Source organism: Phocoena sinus, chromosome 17 (assembly GCF_008692025.1).
Source record: "Phocoena sinus isolate mPhoSin1 chromosome 17, mPhoSin1.pri, whole genome shotgun sequence".
In the NCBI taxonomy this organism is placed as follows: domain Eukaryota; kingdom Metazoa; phylum Chordata; class Mammalia; order Artiodactyla; family Phocoenidae; genus Phocoena; species Phocoena sinus.
Genome location: NC_045779.1, coordinates 41,761,788 through 41,780,951, shown reverse-complemented (window position 1 = coordinate 41,780,951; position 19,164 = coordinate 41,761,788). Strand labels below are relative to the sequence as shown.

General features: G+C 43.1%; 1 protein-coding gene across 5 annotated transcripts in view; it reads right to left on the bottom strand.

The window, feature by feature from the left end:
* The window catches only part of MATN2 (matrilin 2), a 155,508-nt gene that overhangs the window by 72,718 nt on the left and 63,626 nt on the right, over nucleotides 1-19,164 (bottom strand). The gene's annotated exons all lie outside the window — the stretch shown is intronic.

Sequence of the window (19,164 nt, the reverse complement as noted above, 5' to 3'; positions counted from 1 at the left end):
AGAGCCCCTTATTCCCAAGTCTGCATTAGTCTCTTTGGACATACTTTTCCTCATTCCATTTCTCTATCAGAAGGACCTTTCAAAATCCTCTTTGTGCTCTACTTATTCATCCCATAAATGAGGAAAATGGGAAGCCAAAGGAGGTTAGGTAGAGGTAACAAAGATTACTAGGGAGAAATGAATGTATGGCTATTAACAATTCTATTTTGGTCAAATATTTATTAGTGCTGGGCCCTGGCTATTTACTCAAATGCAATGTAAGAACACATTCACAGCAGTGCCTTTACTGCCGTGGAACTAAGAATCTATCAGAGGATGAAATGGTTAAAGGCATTTTCACTCCATCACCGACTCAGTCTCTCCTTTGAAGAAACAGGCTGACATGATGGCATTATTTCTCAGCAAGGAGAACAGCTTGGTTTCATAAGTAGCTCTTTGAGTGACTTTACCATTAAAGCTGGAGAAAATCAAAGAGCATTAAAGGGGTTGAATATATTAAAAATTGTTTTCCAGAAGTTACCACTATGACAGCTATGGTAAAAACTTAATACATAGAAAGCTGGATTAATCCCTGAATCCAATGGCTACGCTTTAATGTAATCTCCTAGGTCTTTGAGTTTTATAGTTTATTATGCTTTTAGATAATTATAACATATCAAATTGATAAAAAAGATAAAGGCTGATATATTCATCACCTCTATCAAATGTGTTAAATTTTTTTTAAAAAATAAAAGCTACATCATAAGATGAAAAAACATTTAGGTCTAAGATTCCACAAATAAGGATTCTGGTTTTAAAATAGTAAAAGAATTATTTTCATTCCCAAATCAATAAAGTAGATGAAAAAATTATAGATGCAAATTCCTCCCTTACCAGTCTATTTCTATCTTATATTTCCAATTGGGAACTCCAACTGAGATTTCCCATGGATCCAGATATAAGGAAAATAGCAAGAATCAAAAAAAGCTTCAGCTCATGCAAAAATCACGGTGAATAATTAAAGAGTGACAAAATTTACAGTTAGTTACAAGCTTAAGCCAGAGACCTAAGAAAAATCTGAATCATCAGATACTTTTCATTTATTCAGTCAATGAAGCACCTAGTTTATTCCAGGCACTGGGGATATAGTGGTGAACCAAACAGATAAAGGGGTTCCTGCCGACACACAGCTGGTACTCTAAGGGTTAGTAATGTAAAGTTCTAGGAAGAGCATTTCTGATAAAAACTCGGAAGTGGAATTTATCCAAAGAAAAACAAAAACACTAATTCAAAAAGATATATGCACCCCTATGTTCACTGAAGCATTATTTACAATAGCCAAGATATGGCAGCAACCTAAGTGTCCATCAACAGATGAATGGATAAAGAAGATGTGCTACATATAATCAATGAAATGTTACTCATCCATAAAAAGAGAATGAAATTTTGCCATTTGTGACAACATGGATGAACCTTGAGGGTATTATGTTAAGTGAAATAAGTCAGACAGAGGGAGACAGATACATATGATCTCACTTATATGTGGAATCTAAAAAACAAAACAAGTGAACAAGCATAACAAAACAGAAACAGACTCATGGATACAGAGAACAAACTGGTGGTTGCCAGAGGGGACGGGTTAAGGATATGAATGAAATAGGTAAAGGGGATTAAGAGGTACAAACTTCCAGCTATAAAATAAATAAGTCACAGGGACGTAATGTACACATAGGGAATATAATCAATGATACTGTAACAACTTTGTATGGTGACAGATGGTAACTGGACTTATTGTGGTGATTATTTCAAAAAGTATATAATGAAAATGTAAAATATTGAATCACTACATTGTACACCTGAAACTAACACTGGATGTAAAGAGTGTTTCTGACTGAAAGAACAGTGAATGCAAAGGTCTTTAGGTAGGGCTTGTCTGGTGGCGCAGTGGTTGAGAGTCCACCTGCCGATGCCGGGGACACGGGTTCGTGCCCCGGTCTGGGAGGATCCCACATGCCGCGAAGCGGCTGGGCCCGTGAGCCATGGCCGCTGAGCCTGTGCGTCCGGAGCCTGTGCTCCACAATGGGAGAGGCCACAACAGTGAGAGGCCCGCGTACCACAAAAAAAAAAAAAAAAACGGTCCTTAGGTAGAACAACCTAGCCCCATTTGAGGACTGGGAAGGCCAGAGTAGCTATCAGATGCATCCTAAATACAAAATAGAACATGCTAGAAATCCAGAAGAGAGATGCTGCCAATACAATGGGAGTTCAGAATGGGGATGGATTACTGCCAGCCAAGGCTGGATCCCTCAGAAAAGGCTGGCAGGCAAGCGGGAGAGAATGGAGAAAGGGAAATGGACCCAGGGCTGAGGGAACAGTAAATGTGCAGAAACCGAGGAAAGCAGGACAGGCATGGTAGCTGACTTCCACTCTGGGAATTCCAAGGGAAGTAGCAGGAGGGAGCATCGGAAGGACAATTGACACCAGAAGGCAGAGGGCCTGGAATCAGGCTGCGTGGTCTGAACTGTGCTCAGCAGGCAGTGGGGACCACTCAAGGTAAAAGCCTTCAAAAGGGACATGGGTCATTTTACCTGAGTTGTGCTTCGGAAGGATAATTCTGGTTGCATCACAGTTTCTTTTAGCTCTGGGAAATATAAAGGACTTCTAGAACAGATAAATGAAAATCACTGCTTTGGGAACAGCAGTTTTCTGAATTCGAAGCCAAAGTAGCTTGGGTTTGCTTGCACGTTGATGGGAAAATCAGCCACTTGACAGGAGGACCTTCAATTGTTCTTCAGAGCTCTGGGCCCCACCCATCGGCTGTCAGTGCATGTCAGTGCACTTCTCCCTGCACTTCTCCCTCCTGGCATGTATCACAATGTTAATCACATAGGCATTTATGTAGTGATGTATTTACTGTGTCTCCCTTGCTAGGCTCCCTAACTGGGAGGAGAGCGTCCCTGCACAAAGTCCTGATGGCTGGAAAATGACACCCCAGTACACTGGAACAACGTACCCCCAAATCCCAAGCCCATCTCTGAAGGTGGGGGGGTAGGAGCTTCTCCACCTGGGTCCCCCTTCTCAGCTCCCACAGCTGCTCTGCCTCCTCTCTGTGTCCAGCAGGAATCCTGCCTAGCAGTGGTTACGAAGGAGTGGTGGCAGTTTAAGTAATTTTTTTCTCTTATTTATAATGATCTGATTTTGAATTTTCTAACAAGAGCTTATACAAAGAGCTTTTATAATAATGAAAAAAATCAATGGTACAAAAGAACCCCTTTGAAAGTAGCATCTTAAAAGTAGTGAGGACTTCCCTGATGGCGCAGTGGTTAAGAATCCACCTGCCAGTGCTTGGGACACGGGTCCGATCTCTGGTCTGGGAAGATCCCACATGCCGCGGAGCAACAAAGCCCGTGCGCCACAACTACTGAGCCTGCGCTCTAGAGCCCGCGAGCCACAGCTGAGCCCGTGAGCCACAACTACTGAAGCCTGCGTGCTACAACTACTGAAGCCCGGGCGCCAAGAGCCTGTGCTCTACAACAAGAGAAGACACTGCAGTGAGAAGCCCGTGCACCGCAACTAGAGAAAGCCCGCGCGTAGCAAGGAAGACCCAACACAGCCAAAAATAAAAATTAAAAAAATAAAACGTGTCTTTATAAAATAAAATAAAAGCAGTGAACCAGGATCTTGAAGCAATAAGCATTTTCCCCCCAAGACTTCCCCCCAAAAGGTAGGTAGAGAGGCAATGAGATGATTATGCCTTCCGGAACAGGACAGCCATGAATCACTACAGGGTCCCATCTACCAGAGCATGACCTCGCTGCTCATTAGAACCATCTGGGGACCTTTGGAAAATCCTCATGCCCAGCCCAACGCCTTAAATCAGACAGCTGGGGCTGGGATGCAGGCAACACTGTTTGCTAAAGCTCCCAGATAACTCCAGTGTGCAGCCAGGTTGAGAGCCATTGAACCTACAGGATAAAAGTCCTCACAATCATTCAAGGGGAAGGGGCCCAGATGCAAGAGTCAGCCTCCCCCTTTATCAACTGAGTCTTCAGGCTCAGATTCTTCTTTTAAGCAAATCTCAGATTTTTTTGCTGTCCTTGGACCCCTCTCCAAGTGGCTAAAAGACCCCGGACACTAAGTGAGGGTGCAAAGTGTGGTAGGAACAGGAGTTCCAGAAGAACGATCCCACGAACAGCAGGCCTACCAGCTGGCCTCAGGCCTTTCATACCGTCTTTAGAACACTGGGGATTTATGGCCACTAGTGATCTGTACTGTCCCAAAGGAAACCATGGAGGATTAATTTAATTAAACAAAGAGTAAGGAATAAATACAGGCTAGGTTCTCACAAAACAACTTCGTTGTTTTTCTGGCAGTGGTCGCTTCCATTTGAAACAAATACAGATGTTTTTGGATGATTCCTTATTCTTTAGGAAAACAGCACTTCTTTTTCTCACAGCCTGGGAGGATTTCACTGAAGGGTGATAAAACTGTGGGCGTCGGAGAAGCAGTGGATTCAGAGCTCCCATTACCCTTCCAAGCCTTCTCTACCCTGTTACCCCCACTCATGGCTACTGACTTCAGCCCGATGTCACCTCCTCCAGGAAGCCTTCTTCAGCTTGGCTGCGCTTAGAGTCTCCTTCCTCTGGGCTCCTCTAGCCCTATACACACAGCTCCACTAGAGCACTTATGCATTTAGCCCACAGTATCAGAAGGACCAGATCACAGGTCTGTCTGCCCCATGAGAATGATCTGGTCTGACTCAGTTTTGATTCCCCAGTGTTCTAGCGCATGTAGTTGGTGCCCCATAAGTGTTCGTCTACTGAATGAACAGTGACAAAGTCCCATACCCCTTGCCTCCCAACAGGGATGTTCCTAGAGTCCTAAAACATCTGCTCCATCAGAAATGGGGTCCTGGGAAGATGAGTGAGATGGGAATAAAATGTTTCCCGAGTCTCTGTACCTCTCCTCGTCCCCAGCAAGAGATATTCCTCTCCCAGAAGAGTACAATGACATCGGGGAGCCAGCCCCCAGCTGCAGACACCAGAATTCTCATGACAGCTAAGGAACCAGCTGCCTTACTGTCTGCTGCATCCCTGGTACCTAGCACAGTGCCCGGCACGTTGTAGGTGCTCATTAAGTGCTTGTGATGAATGGATGAATGGACCCAACACCTGAAATACAGGGTTGTCCGTCATTCCTCACTCATCAGTCCTACCCAGGCTGTAAGCTCTGAAAGGCACAGGATAAGTCTTCGGTGGTCTTCAGGGTGCCTGTGACACCACACACTTCACATAGCAGGTGCTTAGCGGACACGTGTTGATCTGACTTGACAGTCACCAGCCTGGAGTACTCAGGGATGGGGGGCTCTTATCTGACCAGGCCCTTTTAGAGGTCAAGTTCCCCTTCACTGGCTTCCCTTACCACAGTTATAACAACACTTAATTTGCAATTGTTAATTTCATGTCTACTTCCCCTGCCATCTGAAGGCAGTGCTTGCTCTGTTCAGCCCTCCAGCTCAAATAACTAGCACGGTGTTTGGCATGTGGTCAATTTTTAAAAATATATTTGAATGACTGAATTCATTCATTCGTCAAATTGCTCAAACGGCTGAGAGGAAAACAGTGAATAAAATAGATTTAAAAAATCAATCAATCTCTGTCCCTATGTAGCGGATATTCAAGTGGGAAGCCAGCTCCTAGTGACTCACAGTGACAGACCGTGCCCACTCCTTCCCAACTCTGCGTTCAGCAAGGCCAAGTGGGTGGCTTGAAATCAGCCACGGTGGTAGTATTGACAACACAGGAATTGGTGAACATTGCAAATTGGAGCTTTTCCCCCGTGGAGACCTGGTTGTTAAACATTTACTAGCATACCATGGACAGGGGCCAGACATAAACAACATAAACAGGTAAAAATATATATTACAGGGGCTTCCCTGGTGGCGCAGTGGTTGAGAGTCCGCCTGCCGATGCAGGGGACACGGGTTCATGCCCCAGTCCGGGAGGATCCCACATGCCGCGGAGCGGCTGGGCCTGTGAGCCATGGCCGCTGAGCCTGCGCGTCCGGAGCCTGTGCTCCGCAAAGGGAGAGGCCACAACAGTGAGAGACACACGTACCGCAAAAAAAAAAAAAAAAAAAAAAAAAAAAAAAATATATATATATATATATATATATAAAACGTTAGATCTTAGAAGTGCTATAGAACAAAATTAAGCAGGAAAGGGGGGTTGGGAGTATGGAGGAAAGGGAGCTTCTGCTTTAAATAGTGTGGTCAGAAGGTGGTCTCACAGAAAAGATTATTTTATACAAGGACCTGAGGGAGGTAATATGAAAAAGTAGGGATCAAGGGGGTTGAATCTTGGAGGAGGAGATAAGGGGCAGTTACGTTTCTTTCCATAGGGCTTAAGGGAAGCAATCAGATAGAATGAAAAGAATATTGCCTTTGGAGCCAGACCTGGCTTCAGCGAGGTGACCTGCGTGACTTCATATAAGTGATCTCTGTGAGACTGAATTTTCCTAGAGGTTAAATAATTAAGTGGAGAAAACATCTTACGGCAGGGTTAAATGAGATAATATAGATGATAAAGCGTCTGAGAGATGGGAGGTACTCAACAAATGTTAGTCTCCTTTTTTCCTAGTTTAGGGTAAAAAAAGGTCTTGGTGGTGCAGGCCTAGTTAAGCATGGAGGAAAGGAGAACCCCAACCAAGTTTTGCCTACATCACAATTCTAATACAATATCACTTTATTGGGTGCCTATGAACCCCCCACTAGATTCAGATTTCTTTAGATGACATCAGTGTATCCGTGACTAAGTTTTGGTTTGTGAGTTCTATGCTGAATTGATCTGACACAGCAAAGTAGGCAATGTTGAATTTTGTAACAAAAGATCTCAACAAACTCTACGCTTGCTTCTCTTGTTTCCTGGAGAATTTTAGGAGCGATGTTAACTGCATCTGCTCAGTCTTCCTAAGTGAAATAAATCAGGGAGGATTTGATAACTAAGAGCCCCAGGGCTACGCTCAAAGCCTTCCCGAGCGTTCCCCTGAGGCTCACAGCCATTCTAGATTTAAGGGCCTTCCTCAGTGTGCGATCTTGGAACCCTAGCACAGCGCCTCGGCCCAAGAACTTGGAAAACTTCCATCTGGTTACACTGGATGAGAGGCACGGGACAAGGACTGCAGTGGCTGTGCCTGACATCACCCTGGGCGAGATCAAAGGCTTTTTACTGACTTTTCAGAATTTTAGACAAGCCGCGTGGCGTGCTATCGACACCGATGACAGTTTAATTTCTCCTCTGGACTTAGAGCAAAATGAACACCTTTAAAGACATGCTCCACTTTTTTTTTACGGCTCCTGCTGCTATTTAGCTTTGAGATGTAGAAATCAGAAATTATGTATCACAGCGAGAGAGAAGAGAAATTTATTATCAGAGCTGTTATTTCACTCAGCTGGGAAACAACACCATTTCTGCCTGCTCCAACCCCAAAAACTCACTTGGAGTTAGGGCTCTGCAAACATCTGCCAAGCCTAAGCCTGCATTTTGGGGACCATCCCCCTTCTTCCATCATGTCTGAAAGCCCTAATCTTATTTTGACAGCTGCGGTTTGGAGTTAAAGACTTTCAGCGGTAAATGTGAGCCATCAGCCTTATCTCCGCTGGAAGAAACACCACCAACCCAATGTCACCCAGAAGAACAAACCAGTCCTTCCAGGCAAACTCCAGCTGTGCCTCGCATCCCTCCTCCCCCAACGGCTTCATTCGTTTTCAATCAGTTCTCCTATTCATGAACGAGATTTTCGTTTTCTTTTCGGAAGGGGAAAAGAGGAGGATCCCCAAAACAAAGCCTGAAAACATAAGTAAATCTGACTGAACGAGGTTGATCAAAACGGTAAATAAGAGTGAACGCATAACGCCCTAGTCATGCAGAGTGCTTTGCAATTTCCAAACGGCTGTCAGTCACATCGTCACGTTCTCAATATGAACTCCCTGAGGAGTGCAATCTCCCAGGGAGAGATCTAGTTTAAAACAGCGGGGGCAGTGGTTTTCAAACTTGACCAGAATCCCCTGGAGGGCTTTAAAAGGATGTTAAAAAGACACCCTCCTAGGCTGCATCCCTGGAGTCCCTGATTCAGTAGGTCTGGGGTGAGTAGGGCCTAGGAATTTGCATTCCTAACAAGTTGACCCGCAAAGCCGCCCGTTCGTGTGCACGCACGCGGTCTGCTCGCTCTTGCACTTGCTCCGTGCTGTCTCAGCTCTGGGGGCAGCCCCCAAAGCTGAGACCTTGACCTCCCCTTTCCACACTCCCTTCCTCCCTCCAAGATTGCATCCATCTTCAGGGCCAATTACCACCACCAAGCGTATCCAGCCAGGCATTTTCTTTTTCATCTCCAGCTGCATCCAACCACTTGTGTGGGCTCTCGCCCGGACTCACTGCCTTCCCCGCAAAACCAGTTTTCCTCTCTTAAGTTATTTATCAGTTTAAATTCTAACAACCCTCACCCACCATTCCCCATCTTCGGTCATAAACTCCTCCCTGGGGCGGGGATTATTGCTGTGATCTCCTAATTAACTCCATGGGCATAAGAAACACATGCACTGAATTGACTGAACTGATTTGAACTGTAAACTGATTGCATCGTCCATGTTCTGCTCTGCACGTGCAGAGCACAAGGGAAGCCAAGATCTGAGTGTTCTTGGAGGGTCCTGGGTCTCAAACATATAAGAGGAAACACTTTTCTCCCACACACCACAAGAGCGTCTGGCTCATAGAGGGGAATCAGTAAGTACTGAATGAATAAATGAATGAATGAGTGGATGGATGGATGGTATTTCTGCACCTAATTCGAATCCTCTGTATATATTACTGCCACGGTCAACTTACTAAAATGTGGTTTTCCCCTTGACACCCTGTGTTCAGCCCCTCTATCCACCAAAGACAGCAGCTGGAACTCAGCTTGAGAATCAAATCACTCCATAATTTGTTCCAGCTTAAATTCCCTTCCTCATCCCTCACTAATGTCCCAAACAAACTATTCCAAAGAGGCAGTCTGTACAGTTAGCATCCCCTAAAGACAACAAGATCTACATTTCTCTTCTCTTCTTTGATTTGCTAGAAAAACCCCTATTCCCCAAAGCCTTCCCTGATTGTTCCATGACTCTTTCTCCAATCTCTTCTCTTGCAGCCTTCTGTCTCAGCACCAGTTACCTTCCCAAACCACACTGTTCTGAAAATACATATATATATACATACATATATATTATTGAATTTAAATGACGTACAATAAACTACACATATTCAACACAGACAAGCTGGTAAACTTGACATATCAACATATCATCACCATAATCAAGATAACATATCCATCACCTCCAAATCCCCAAAGTTTCCTAGTGCCCCTCTGTAATCCCTCCACCTGTCCCTTCTCTCCCCTTGGCCCCAGGCAACCACTAATCTGCTGATCATAGATTAGTTACCATTTTCTAAAATTTCATATAAATGGAATCCTACAATATGTACTCTTTTTTTTTTGTCTCATTTCTTTCATTCAACACGGTTATTTTGACATTTATCCAGCTTGCTGCATGGGTCAATAGTTCATTCTTTTCATTGCCTAGTAGTATTACATTGTACGCATATATCACAATTTGTTAAGAATTCACCTGTTGATGATTTGGGCTGTTTCCAGTTTTAGGTTATTACAAGTAAAGCTGCTATAAACATTTGTTTGGATATAAACTTTTTAAGTAAATGCCTAAAAGTGGAATTATGGTAGGTACACACTTAACTTTGTAAGAAACTGCTAAACTGTTTTCCAAAGTGGTTGAACCATTTTACATTCCTACCAAGAACAATGATAATTCTGTTCCCAACTTTGCTAATACTTGGCATGGTCAATATTTTAAAATGTATCCAATCTAGTAGAAGTATAGTGGTATCTCATTGTGGCTTTAATTTGTATTTCCTTAGTATCTAATAAGTTTGAGCATCTCTTCTTTATATATCTTCTTTGGTTTAGTGTCTATTCAAATCTTTTGCCCTTTTTTTTTTTTTTTTTTTCTGTACGCGGGCTTCTCACTGTTGTGGCCTCTCCCGTTGCGGAACACAGGCTCCGGACGCACAGGCTCAGCGGCCATGGCTCACGGGCCCAGCCGCTCCGCGGCATGTGGGATCTTCCCAGACTGGGGCACGAACCCGTGTCCCCTGTATTGGCAGGCGGACTCTCAACCACTGCGCCACCAGGGAAAACCTCTTTTGCCCATTTTGACTGGGCTGTTTATTTTTCTATTATTGAGTTGTAAGAATTCTTTATAAATTCTAAGGTCCTTTGTTGGATATATATTTGCAAATATTTAATTCCAGTCTGTGACTTGACCTTTTCCCTTTAATAGCAGTGTATTTGGAAGAGCAAATGTTTTAATCTTGATGATGTTCAATTTACTGAGTTTTTCTTTTATGTTTTGTGTCCTATTTAAAAAATCCTTGCCAAACCCAGGGTCATCAAAATTTTTTCTTTCATTTTCATCTAGACATTTAAATGTTTCTACTCTATATTAACATTTTAAATCAATTTTGAATAAATTTTTGTACATGGTGTGATGTAAGGGTCAATGTGCATTTTTTGGCACATGGCAATCCAATTGTTGTTAACACCATCTGTCGATGACATTATTTTTTCCCCATGAATTGCCTTGGCACCTTTGTCAAAAAACACTTCACCATATACGTGTGGGTCTATTTCTGGACTATATTCTGCTCAGGTGTTGTCCATCATTACACCAATACCACACTGTTTTGATTACTGCTGCTTTACAGTCAGTCCTCAAGTAAGATAATTTGATCCCCACAACTTTATTTCAAAGTTTTAGTTGATCCTCATTATTTGCAGATTCTGTATTTGCGAATTCACCTACTTGATAAAATTTTTCTTGGAACCCAAAATCAATACTTGTAGCATTTTCAGGGCCATTCATGGATCTGTACAGAGTGGTGAAAAAATTGAGCCACCTAATGCACTTTCCCAGTGAAGGTCAAACAAGCAATGCTCTGACTTCTTGTTTTAGCTCTCATACTGTAAATAAGCATTTTTTGGGTGTTCTATTTAGGGCCATATATTTTTTTTTAATTTTTATTTATTTATTTTTATTTTTGGCTGTGTTGGGTCTTCGTTTCTGTGCGAGGGCTTTCTCTAGTTGCAGCAAGCGGGGGCCACTCTTCATCGCCGTGCGCGGGCCTTTCACTGTCGCCGTTTCTCTTGTTGCGGGGCACAGGCTCCAGACACGTAGGCTCAGTAGTTGTGGCTCACGGGCCTAGTTGCTCCGCGGCATGTGGGATCTTCCCAGACCAGGGTTCGAACCCGTCTCCCCTGCATTGGCAGGCAGATTCTCAACCACTGCGCCACCAGGGAAGCCCTAGGGCCATATTTTTAAAAATTTTTGTGCTTTCTATTGGTGACCTCACTGTGTAAAATGGCCCCTAACAGTAGTGTTGAAGTGCTGTCTAGCGTTGCTAAGGCAAGAAGGCCGTGATGTGCCTTTTGGAGGAAAGATGTGTGTTAGATGAGCTTCATTCAGGCATGAGTAATAGTGCTGTTGGCTGTGAGTTCAATGTTAGTGAATCAACAATATACACTCAATAAGGTGTGTTTAAACAGAAACACCCATAAAACAAGGTTCTGTATCGATTGGCGAAATGTTGTGGCCAGAAGCTCTCAGGAAACGAACCCTGTACTTCCCCTAGGAACGATGATCCAGTAATCACTATTTCAATGTTAACAGAGACTTATAAACCATAACTATCGTGAATAATAAGAATCAATCATATTTGACTATTCAGTTGTTTTCATTTTCCTTTATATATTAGAATCAGATTATCAGTTTCTACCCAAAAAATTCTGCTAGGATTTTGATAGAGATTGCTTTGAATCTATAGGTCATTTTGGAAAGAACTGACATCTTAGCAATAGTAAGTCTTCTATTCGATGATTTGACATATCTCTCCATTTATTTAGGTCTTCTTCAATTTATTGCAGACATCTTTTGTCTTTGTCAATGTACATCTTTTGTCAAATTTATCCCTAATTTCTATATTTCTGATACTAGTGTAAAATGGTACTTTTTAAATGTCTATTTCAGATTTTTGTTGCCAGTATATAAAAATACAATCAAATAATTTTGTATATTGAGTTTTCATCTTGCAACCTTGCTGAATTCATTAATTAATTTTAGTAGCTTTTTTGAAGATTCTATTAGCTTTTCTACATATGCAATCACATAGTCTGTAAATAAAGACAGTTTTACCTTTTCCTTTCCAATCTGTATGACTTTCTAATTTCTTTTTATTTCATTATTATATCAGTTAAAGCAACCAGTCCAATGTTGAATGGAAGTGTGGCAGTGGACGTACTTTCTTGTTCCTTATCTTAAAAGGAAAACACTTAGTCTTTTACTCTTGAGTATGATGTTAACTGTAGGTTTTTTCATAGGTGCTCTTCATCGGGTTGAGGAATTTCCCTTTTATTTCTAGCTTATTGAGAGTTTTTATCATGAACAAATGTTGGGTATTGTCCAATGCTTTTTTGGCATCTATTGAAATGATCCTATATTTTTTCATTTTTTAATCTGTTAATATGGAGAATTGAATTATACTGATTTTTATTGAAGTATAGTTGATGTTGTATAAGTTACAGGTGTACAATACACTGATTCACAATTTTTAAAGGTTTCACTCTATAATTATTATAAGATGTTGGCTATATTCCCTGTGCTGTGCAATATATCCTTGTAGTTTTGTGTGTGTGTGTGTGTGTATGTGTAGTCTTTTTTTTGTGGCTGCACTGGGTCTTCATTGTTGCGCAGGGGCTTTCTCCAGTTGCAGCAAGCTGGGGCTACTCTCTTTTTTTTTTTTTTTTTGCTGTACGCGGGCCTCTCACTGTTGTGGCCTCTCCTGTTGTGGAGCACAGGCTCCGGACGTGCAGGTTCAGCGGCCATGGCTCACGGGCCTAGCCGCTCCGCGGCATGTGGGATCTTCCCGGACCGGGGCACGAACCCGTGTCCCCTGCATTGGCAGGCGGACTCTCAACCACTGCGCTACCAGGGAAGCCCTGGGGCTACTCTTTGTCGCAGTGTGCAGGCTTCTCATTGGGGTGGCTTCTCTTGTTGCAGAGCATGGGCTCTAGATGCGCAGGCTTCAGTAGTTGTGGCTTGCAGGCTCAGTAGTTGTGGCGCACGGGCTTAGTTGCTCCGCAGCATGTGGGATCTTCCCAGACCAGGGATTGAACCCTTGTCCCCTGCATTGACAGGCGGATTCTTAACCACTGCACCACCAGGCAAGTCCATTGTAGCTTATTTTATACATAATAGTTTGTACCTCTTAATCTTCTACCCTTACTTACTCCTTCCCCTTCCCTCTCCCCACTGGTAACCACTAATTTGTTCTTTATACCTGTGAGTCTGTTTCCTTTTATTATATTCACTAATTTGTTGTATTTTTTTAGATTCCACATATCAGTGATAACTTCCAGTATTTACCTTTCTCTGTCTGACTTATTTCACTTAGCAAAATAATACCCTCCAAATCCATTCATGTTGTTGCAAATGGCAAAATTTAATTCTTTTTTATGGCTGAGTAGTATTCCACTGTATACATATATCACATCTTCTTTATGCATTCATCTGTTGATGGACACTTAGGTTACTTCCGTATCTTGGCAATTGTAAATAATGCTGCTATGAACATTGGGGTGCATGTATCGCGTTTTTGTTTCTTTCGAATATATACCCAGGAGTGGAATTGCTGGATCGTACGGTAGTTCTTTTTTTAGTTTTTTGAGAAACCTCTATACTGTTTTCCACAGTGGCTTCACCAACAGTGTATGAGGGTTCCCTTTTCACCACATCCTCGCCAACATTTGTTACTTGTGTTCTTTTTGATGACAGCCATTCTGACGGGGGTGAGGTGATACCTCATTGTGAATTTGATTTGCACTTCCCTGATGGTTAGCGATGTTGAGCTTCTTTTCATGTACCTGTTGGGCATCTGCATGTTCTCTTTGGAAAAATGTCTGTTCAGGTCTTCTGCCCGTTTTTCAATTGGGTTGTTTGTCTGTTTTGATGTTGAGTTGTATGAGCTGTTTATATCTGTTGGATATTAACCCCTTATCGATCATATCATTTGCAAATAATCTCATTCAGTAGGTTGGTTTTTCGTTTTGTCAACGGTTTCCTTTGCTGTGCAAAAGCTTTTAAGTTTAATTAGGTCCCATATGCTTAGTTTTGCTTTTATTTCCTTTGTTTTAAGAGACAGATCCAAAAACATATTACTATGATATATGTCAAAGAGTGTTCTGCCTGTGTTTTCCTCTAGGAGTTTTGTGGTTTCTGATCTAACATTTAGGTCTTTAATACATTTTGAGTTTATTTTTGTATACGGTGTTAGAAAATGTTCTAATTTCATTCTTTTACATGTAGGTGTCCAGTTTTCCTAGCACCACTTATTGAAGAGACTGTCTTTTCTCCATTGTATATTCTTACCTCCTCTGTAATATATTAATTGACCATAAGTGTGTGGGTTTATTTCTGGGCTCTCTATTCTGTTCCATTGATCTATGTGTCTGTTTCTGTGTCAGTACACACTGTTTGGATTACTGTAGCTTGGTAGCACAGTCTAAAGTCAGGGAGTGTGATTCCTCTACCTCTGTTCTTCTTTCTCAAGATTGTGTTGGCTACTTAGGGTCTTTTGTGTTTCATACAAATTTCAAAATTATTTGCTCTAGTTCTGTGAAAAATGCCACTGGTATTTTGATAGGGATTGCACTGAATCTATAGATTGCCTTGGGTAGTATGGTCATTTTAACAATATTAATTCTTCCAATCCAAGAACACAGTATATCTTTCCATCTATTTGTATCGTCTTCAATTTCTTTCATCAGTGCTTTATAGTTTTCCAAGTACAGGTCTTTTACCTTCTTAAGTAGGTTTATTCCTAGGTATTTTATTCTTTTTGATGCAATGGTAAATGGGATTGTTTCCTTAATTTCTCTTTCTGATAGTTCAGTGTTAGTGTATAGAAATGCAACAGATTTCTGTGTAGTAATTTTGAATCCTGCAGGGCTTCCCTGGTGGCACAGTGGTTAAGAATCCGCCTGCCAATGCAGGGGACACGGGTTCAAGCCCTGGTCCGGGAAGATCCCACATGCCATGGAGCAACTAAGCCTGTGCGCCACAACTACTGAGCCTGTGCTCTAGAGCGCGTGAGCCACAACTACTGAGCCTGTGTGCCACAACTGCGGAAGCCCACGTGCCGAGAGCCCATGCTCCGCAACAAGAGAGGCCACCGCGATGAGAAGCCTGTGCACTGCAACAGAAGAGTAGCATCCACTCGCCACAACTAGAGAAAGCCTGCGCACAGCAACGAAAACCCAGCACAGCCAAAAATAAATTTAAAAATTTTGTATCCTGCAACTTTACCGAATTCATTAATGAGCTCTAGTAGTTCTCTGGTAGCATCTTTAGGATTTTCTGTGTATAGTATCATGCCATATATTGACTGATTTTTGAATGTTAAACCAACCTTGCATTCTTTTGATAAATCCCATTTGGTCTTGATTATATTACATATATGGATTCTATTTGATACGTTTTTAAGAATTTTTGCATTCACATTCATGAGGAATGTTGGGTATAGCTTTCTTTTCCCTTTTTAATAATGTGACTGTTTTTCTGTCACATCAAAGGGGTCATGCCCTTTGATTAAACTCGAATATAAAAGCTATTGGACTTCCCTGGCGGTCCAGTTATTAAGACTCCATGTTTCCACGGCAGGAGGTGCAGGTTCGATCACTGGTCAGGGAAGATCCCATATGCCACACAGTGTGGCCACCCAAAAATAATAAATAAAATAAAAGCTATTAAATCTCTTATGTAGCTTGGGAAAATAACGTCAGGAACATATCTGAACCATGAAAGCTGTAAAATGCATTTGGTGTGTTTCTTGAGAAAGAAAAAATGAGAAAGCTGCACAAGAAAGTTTACATTTTCTTGCCAAGTGAAGTTTTCTAAATGTTGCATTTTCATTATTCTTCCAGAATTAAATTTATTTAATTTTTATTTAATCTGGAAGAATATTTATTCTTTAATCTGGAAGAATATTTAATCTGGAAGAATATTTATTCTTCCAGATTAAATATTCCAGAAGGGGTGCAAAGAAAGGGAGAATTCCTTATTTTTAAAAAAAGAAAGAAAACAAGATAAAGTTCCTTCTTGTTAGTGGGAAAAGAATTCAAGGGGAGGGAAATGGTAGAGGGAAACAGACATGTGAAGATAGGCACACTTCATGAGGATTGCCTCCCCCCACGTTTTTAAATGGAGAAAGGGAAGTACACAAACTTCTATTGAGCCCTATGGGCTATGCACTATGGTAGTGCTTTTGTATATATCTTATGTAATGGTTTTGGATGGAGAAGCCTTTTTGGAGGACAGAAGAATCCATAATGTTGCCCCCAATACATTCCAAACTGCTCATGTGGGCAAAACTTTGAACATAAGATTATTTAATGTGCTTGATCTGGTCTTTAAATGAAAGGGCACATTTTGAGACACTGACTAACTGGTGTCCAGAAGAGGGTTTCTGGACAGTGAAAAGACCCAAATCCGAGTCACCTTAAGATGTATTCATGCCTCCCCTGAAAAAGAGAAAATTAGTGGGGAGTGGGGGATTACACTCTTCAATAATCAAAGGGCTTTCTCTTTTTAGTTGGAAAAGGAAATAAACTTTTTGGTATATAGCTTCAGATGGCAGAAATAGGATCAAAGGTGGGAATTACAGAGAGTAGGACTTCAGCTCGACCACAGATCCACGCTATCTGGAGGTGGGATACAGGTGCTTTGTAATGACCTGGTGTTCCAGATGGGTGATGATGGTTGGACATGCACCATCACTGTGGGACACCGGGAAGAAACAGAATTCCTGGGTTAAGTGGGAAAGACAGCTAACAGTCTGATAGACAAGGTCTGTTTCCACTCGAAGAACCTATGAATCAGCTGTGTCTGCCTACTCTCTCCACACAGGCAGGGTTGGAATAGAAAATGGTGGGTATAGTGTGTGTGTGTGTGTGTGTGTGTGTGTGTGTGAAGGCCATCGCCTAAGAGTCCCTCTCACAATCATCCTGTACAATGACAATATCTCAGGATTTGGTAGTTAACTTGGGGGAACAACAATCATTTGAATGTTAGTCCTGGTGAATGAGTTCTGAGTCTCCCCTGGGAACAGTGAGCCTTTGAACCTACCTGCCCTCGTGGGCTTGGAGGCAGGGTTGCCTTCCACCTCAAGGATCATGGGACAGTATCAAATGGTGGGTAAAAGCTAGGCCCATGCAGTCACACATAATAGGATTTGGGTTCTGGTTTGGTCTCATTATTAGCCACAGAACCTTGAGTAAATCGTCTAACCTCTTTTGGTGCCTTATTTTCCTTGCCTGGAAAATGAGAATGCCAAACCTACCTGAAGAGCTCAATGTCGGAGTTAATGAGATGATGCCTATGAAGCACTCAGGAGAGCTCCTGGCGCATGGTAAACACTTAATGAGTGGCTATAGTTGGGCCAGACGTCCTGTGCGGCACACTGATCTGGGCAGGGGCTGCAATCACTTTGGACCGTAACTACCTTGGCTGTTTATTCAATTTACTTCCATGCAAGAATGTAGCTCCAAGAGAGCAGAAAATTGGCTGTTTTATTCACTCTTTGATTTCTAGTAATTTGTACGGGGCCTGGAACACCTTAAAGGTTCAAAACTGGAACTAGCTGTGTCTCATTCCCCTCCGGGCCCAGTGAGTCTCTCTCCACGTCGGCAGGGACAGGCCCCCACGAGCGGCTCAGAACAGCCTCCCCTTGGCACAATTTTGCACTGTTCACCAGACCAAGATCACGGCTCAGTAGCTGCGGCGCACAGGCTCAGTAGCTGCGGCGCACAGGCTCAGTAGCTGCGGTGCACGGGCTTAGTCGCTCCGTGGCATGTGGGATCTTCCCAGACCGGGGATCGAACCCATGTCCCCTGCATTGGCAGGCAGATTCTTAACCACTGCGCCACCAGGGAAGTCCCCTGGGTGACTCTTAATTACTGAAGCTTGAGAACCACTGCCTGGGTTCAGGCCCCTCTGACCCGGGCCTCCTTGCTCTTCCACTCAAATCAGTCTGTTTTAACCCAGGCAGTTTCTGCATCACGCTCTTTGCACCCACAGCCCTAGAACAGGAGGGAGCCAAGGCCAGACCGACCCTTGGGAGAGCCTGGGGCCCTCAGGACTTGAGGTGGGACCAAGCGGGGACTGGCAAACCTGCTGTGTGGGGAAGGCCCAGCTCATGACATCAAACTTTTTATTTTTTAGTTGCTGGTCTCGAAATTCCTCTGGATTGACTAAGCCAGACCATGGAAAGTGGACATCGGCAGATGCCCGGATCCCAGCGGATCACCGGGGCAGGCCGCAAGGAGAACTTTTTGCGCTCCGGAGAAGGGAAGGGCAGGATGGGAGTTAGCAAGGTGGAGGCAGGCTGAGTGCTCTGCAGAGAAACGCTGAGTGGGAGGCTCCTGGAGAGGATGGGGCACGTCTAAGAAGATGTTTAGGTTGTTTGCTGAGCGGTATGTGAGGCAACCTTGCCTGGGCTCCCCCAGTCTTCCAGTAAATTCTATTAAACCCACGAGCATATGGTACGAGTGATTTTCCTTGTGGAAACTGAAGAAGGGTCAGAGGTTCAAGCGGAAGGCCGGGAGGATTCAGGCTCCAACAAACAAACAATCTGGCATCCTGGAGGAGCCCAGAGAACACAAGGTCCCCGGGACTTACACAGCCTGAGGGCTTTGGGCTTCTACAGGCCACAGAACCGGAGAAGTCGAGCAGATGTTCCCTAATCTTGGGGGTCAGGGGGCCCCTAGCCAACCACTCTCAACCCAAAGTGAGAAGACAAAAGGAAAATGTGGTTTGGCTCTACAAACGGGATACTAATTACAGACATTTGTGCAAACTGTTTTCCATTAGTGCTTTAACTGCTTACCATGCGGTATAATAACAATTACGCATTACACGACCTCCATGTCAGACTAGCTGGTTTTATTTGTCTCCATGTGGGCCGGTCTTCCTCATGTCTTGAGGAAGTCTGGTTGTCTGTGGGCTAACACAGTGGCTTTATTTATAAC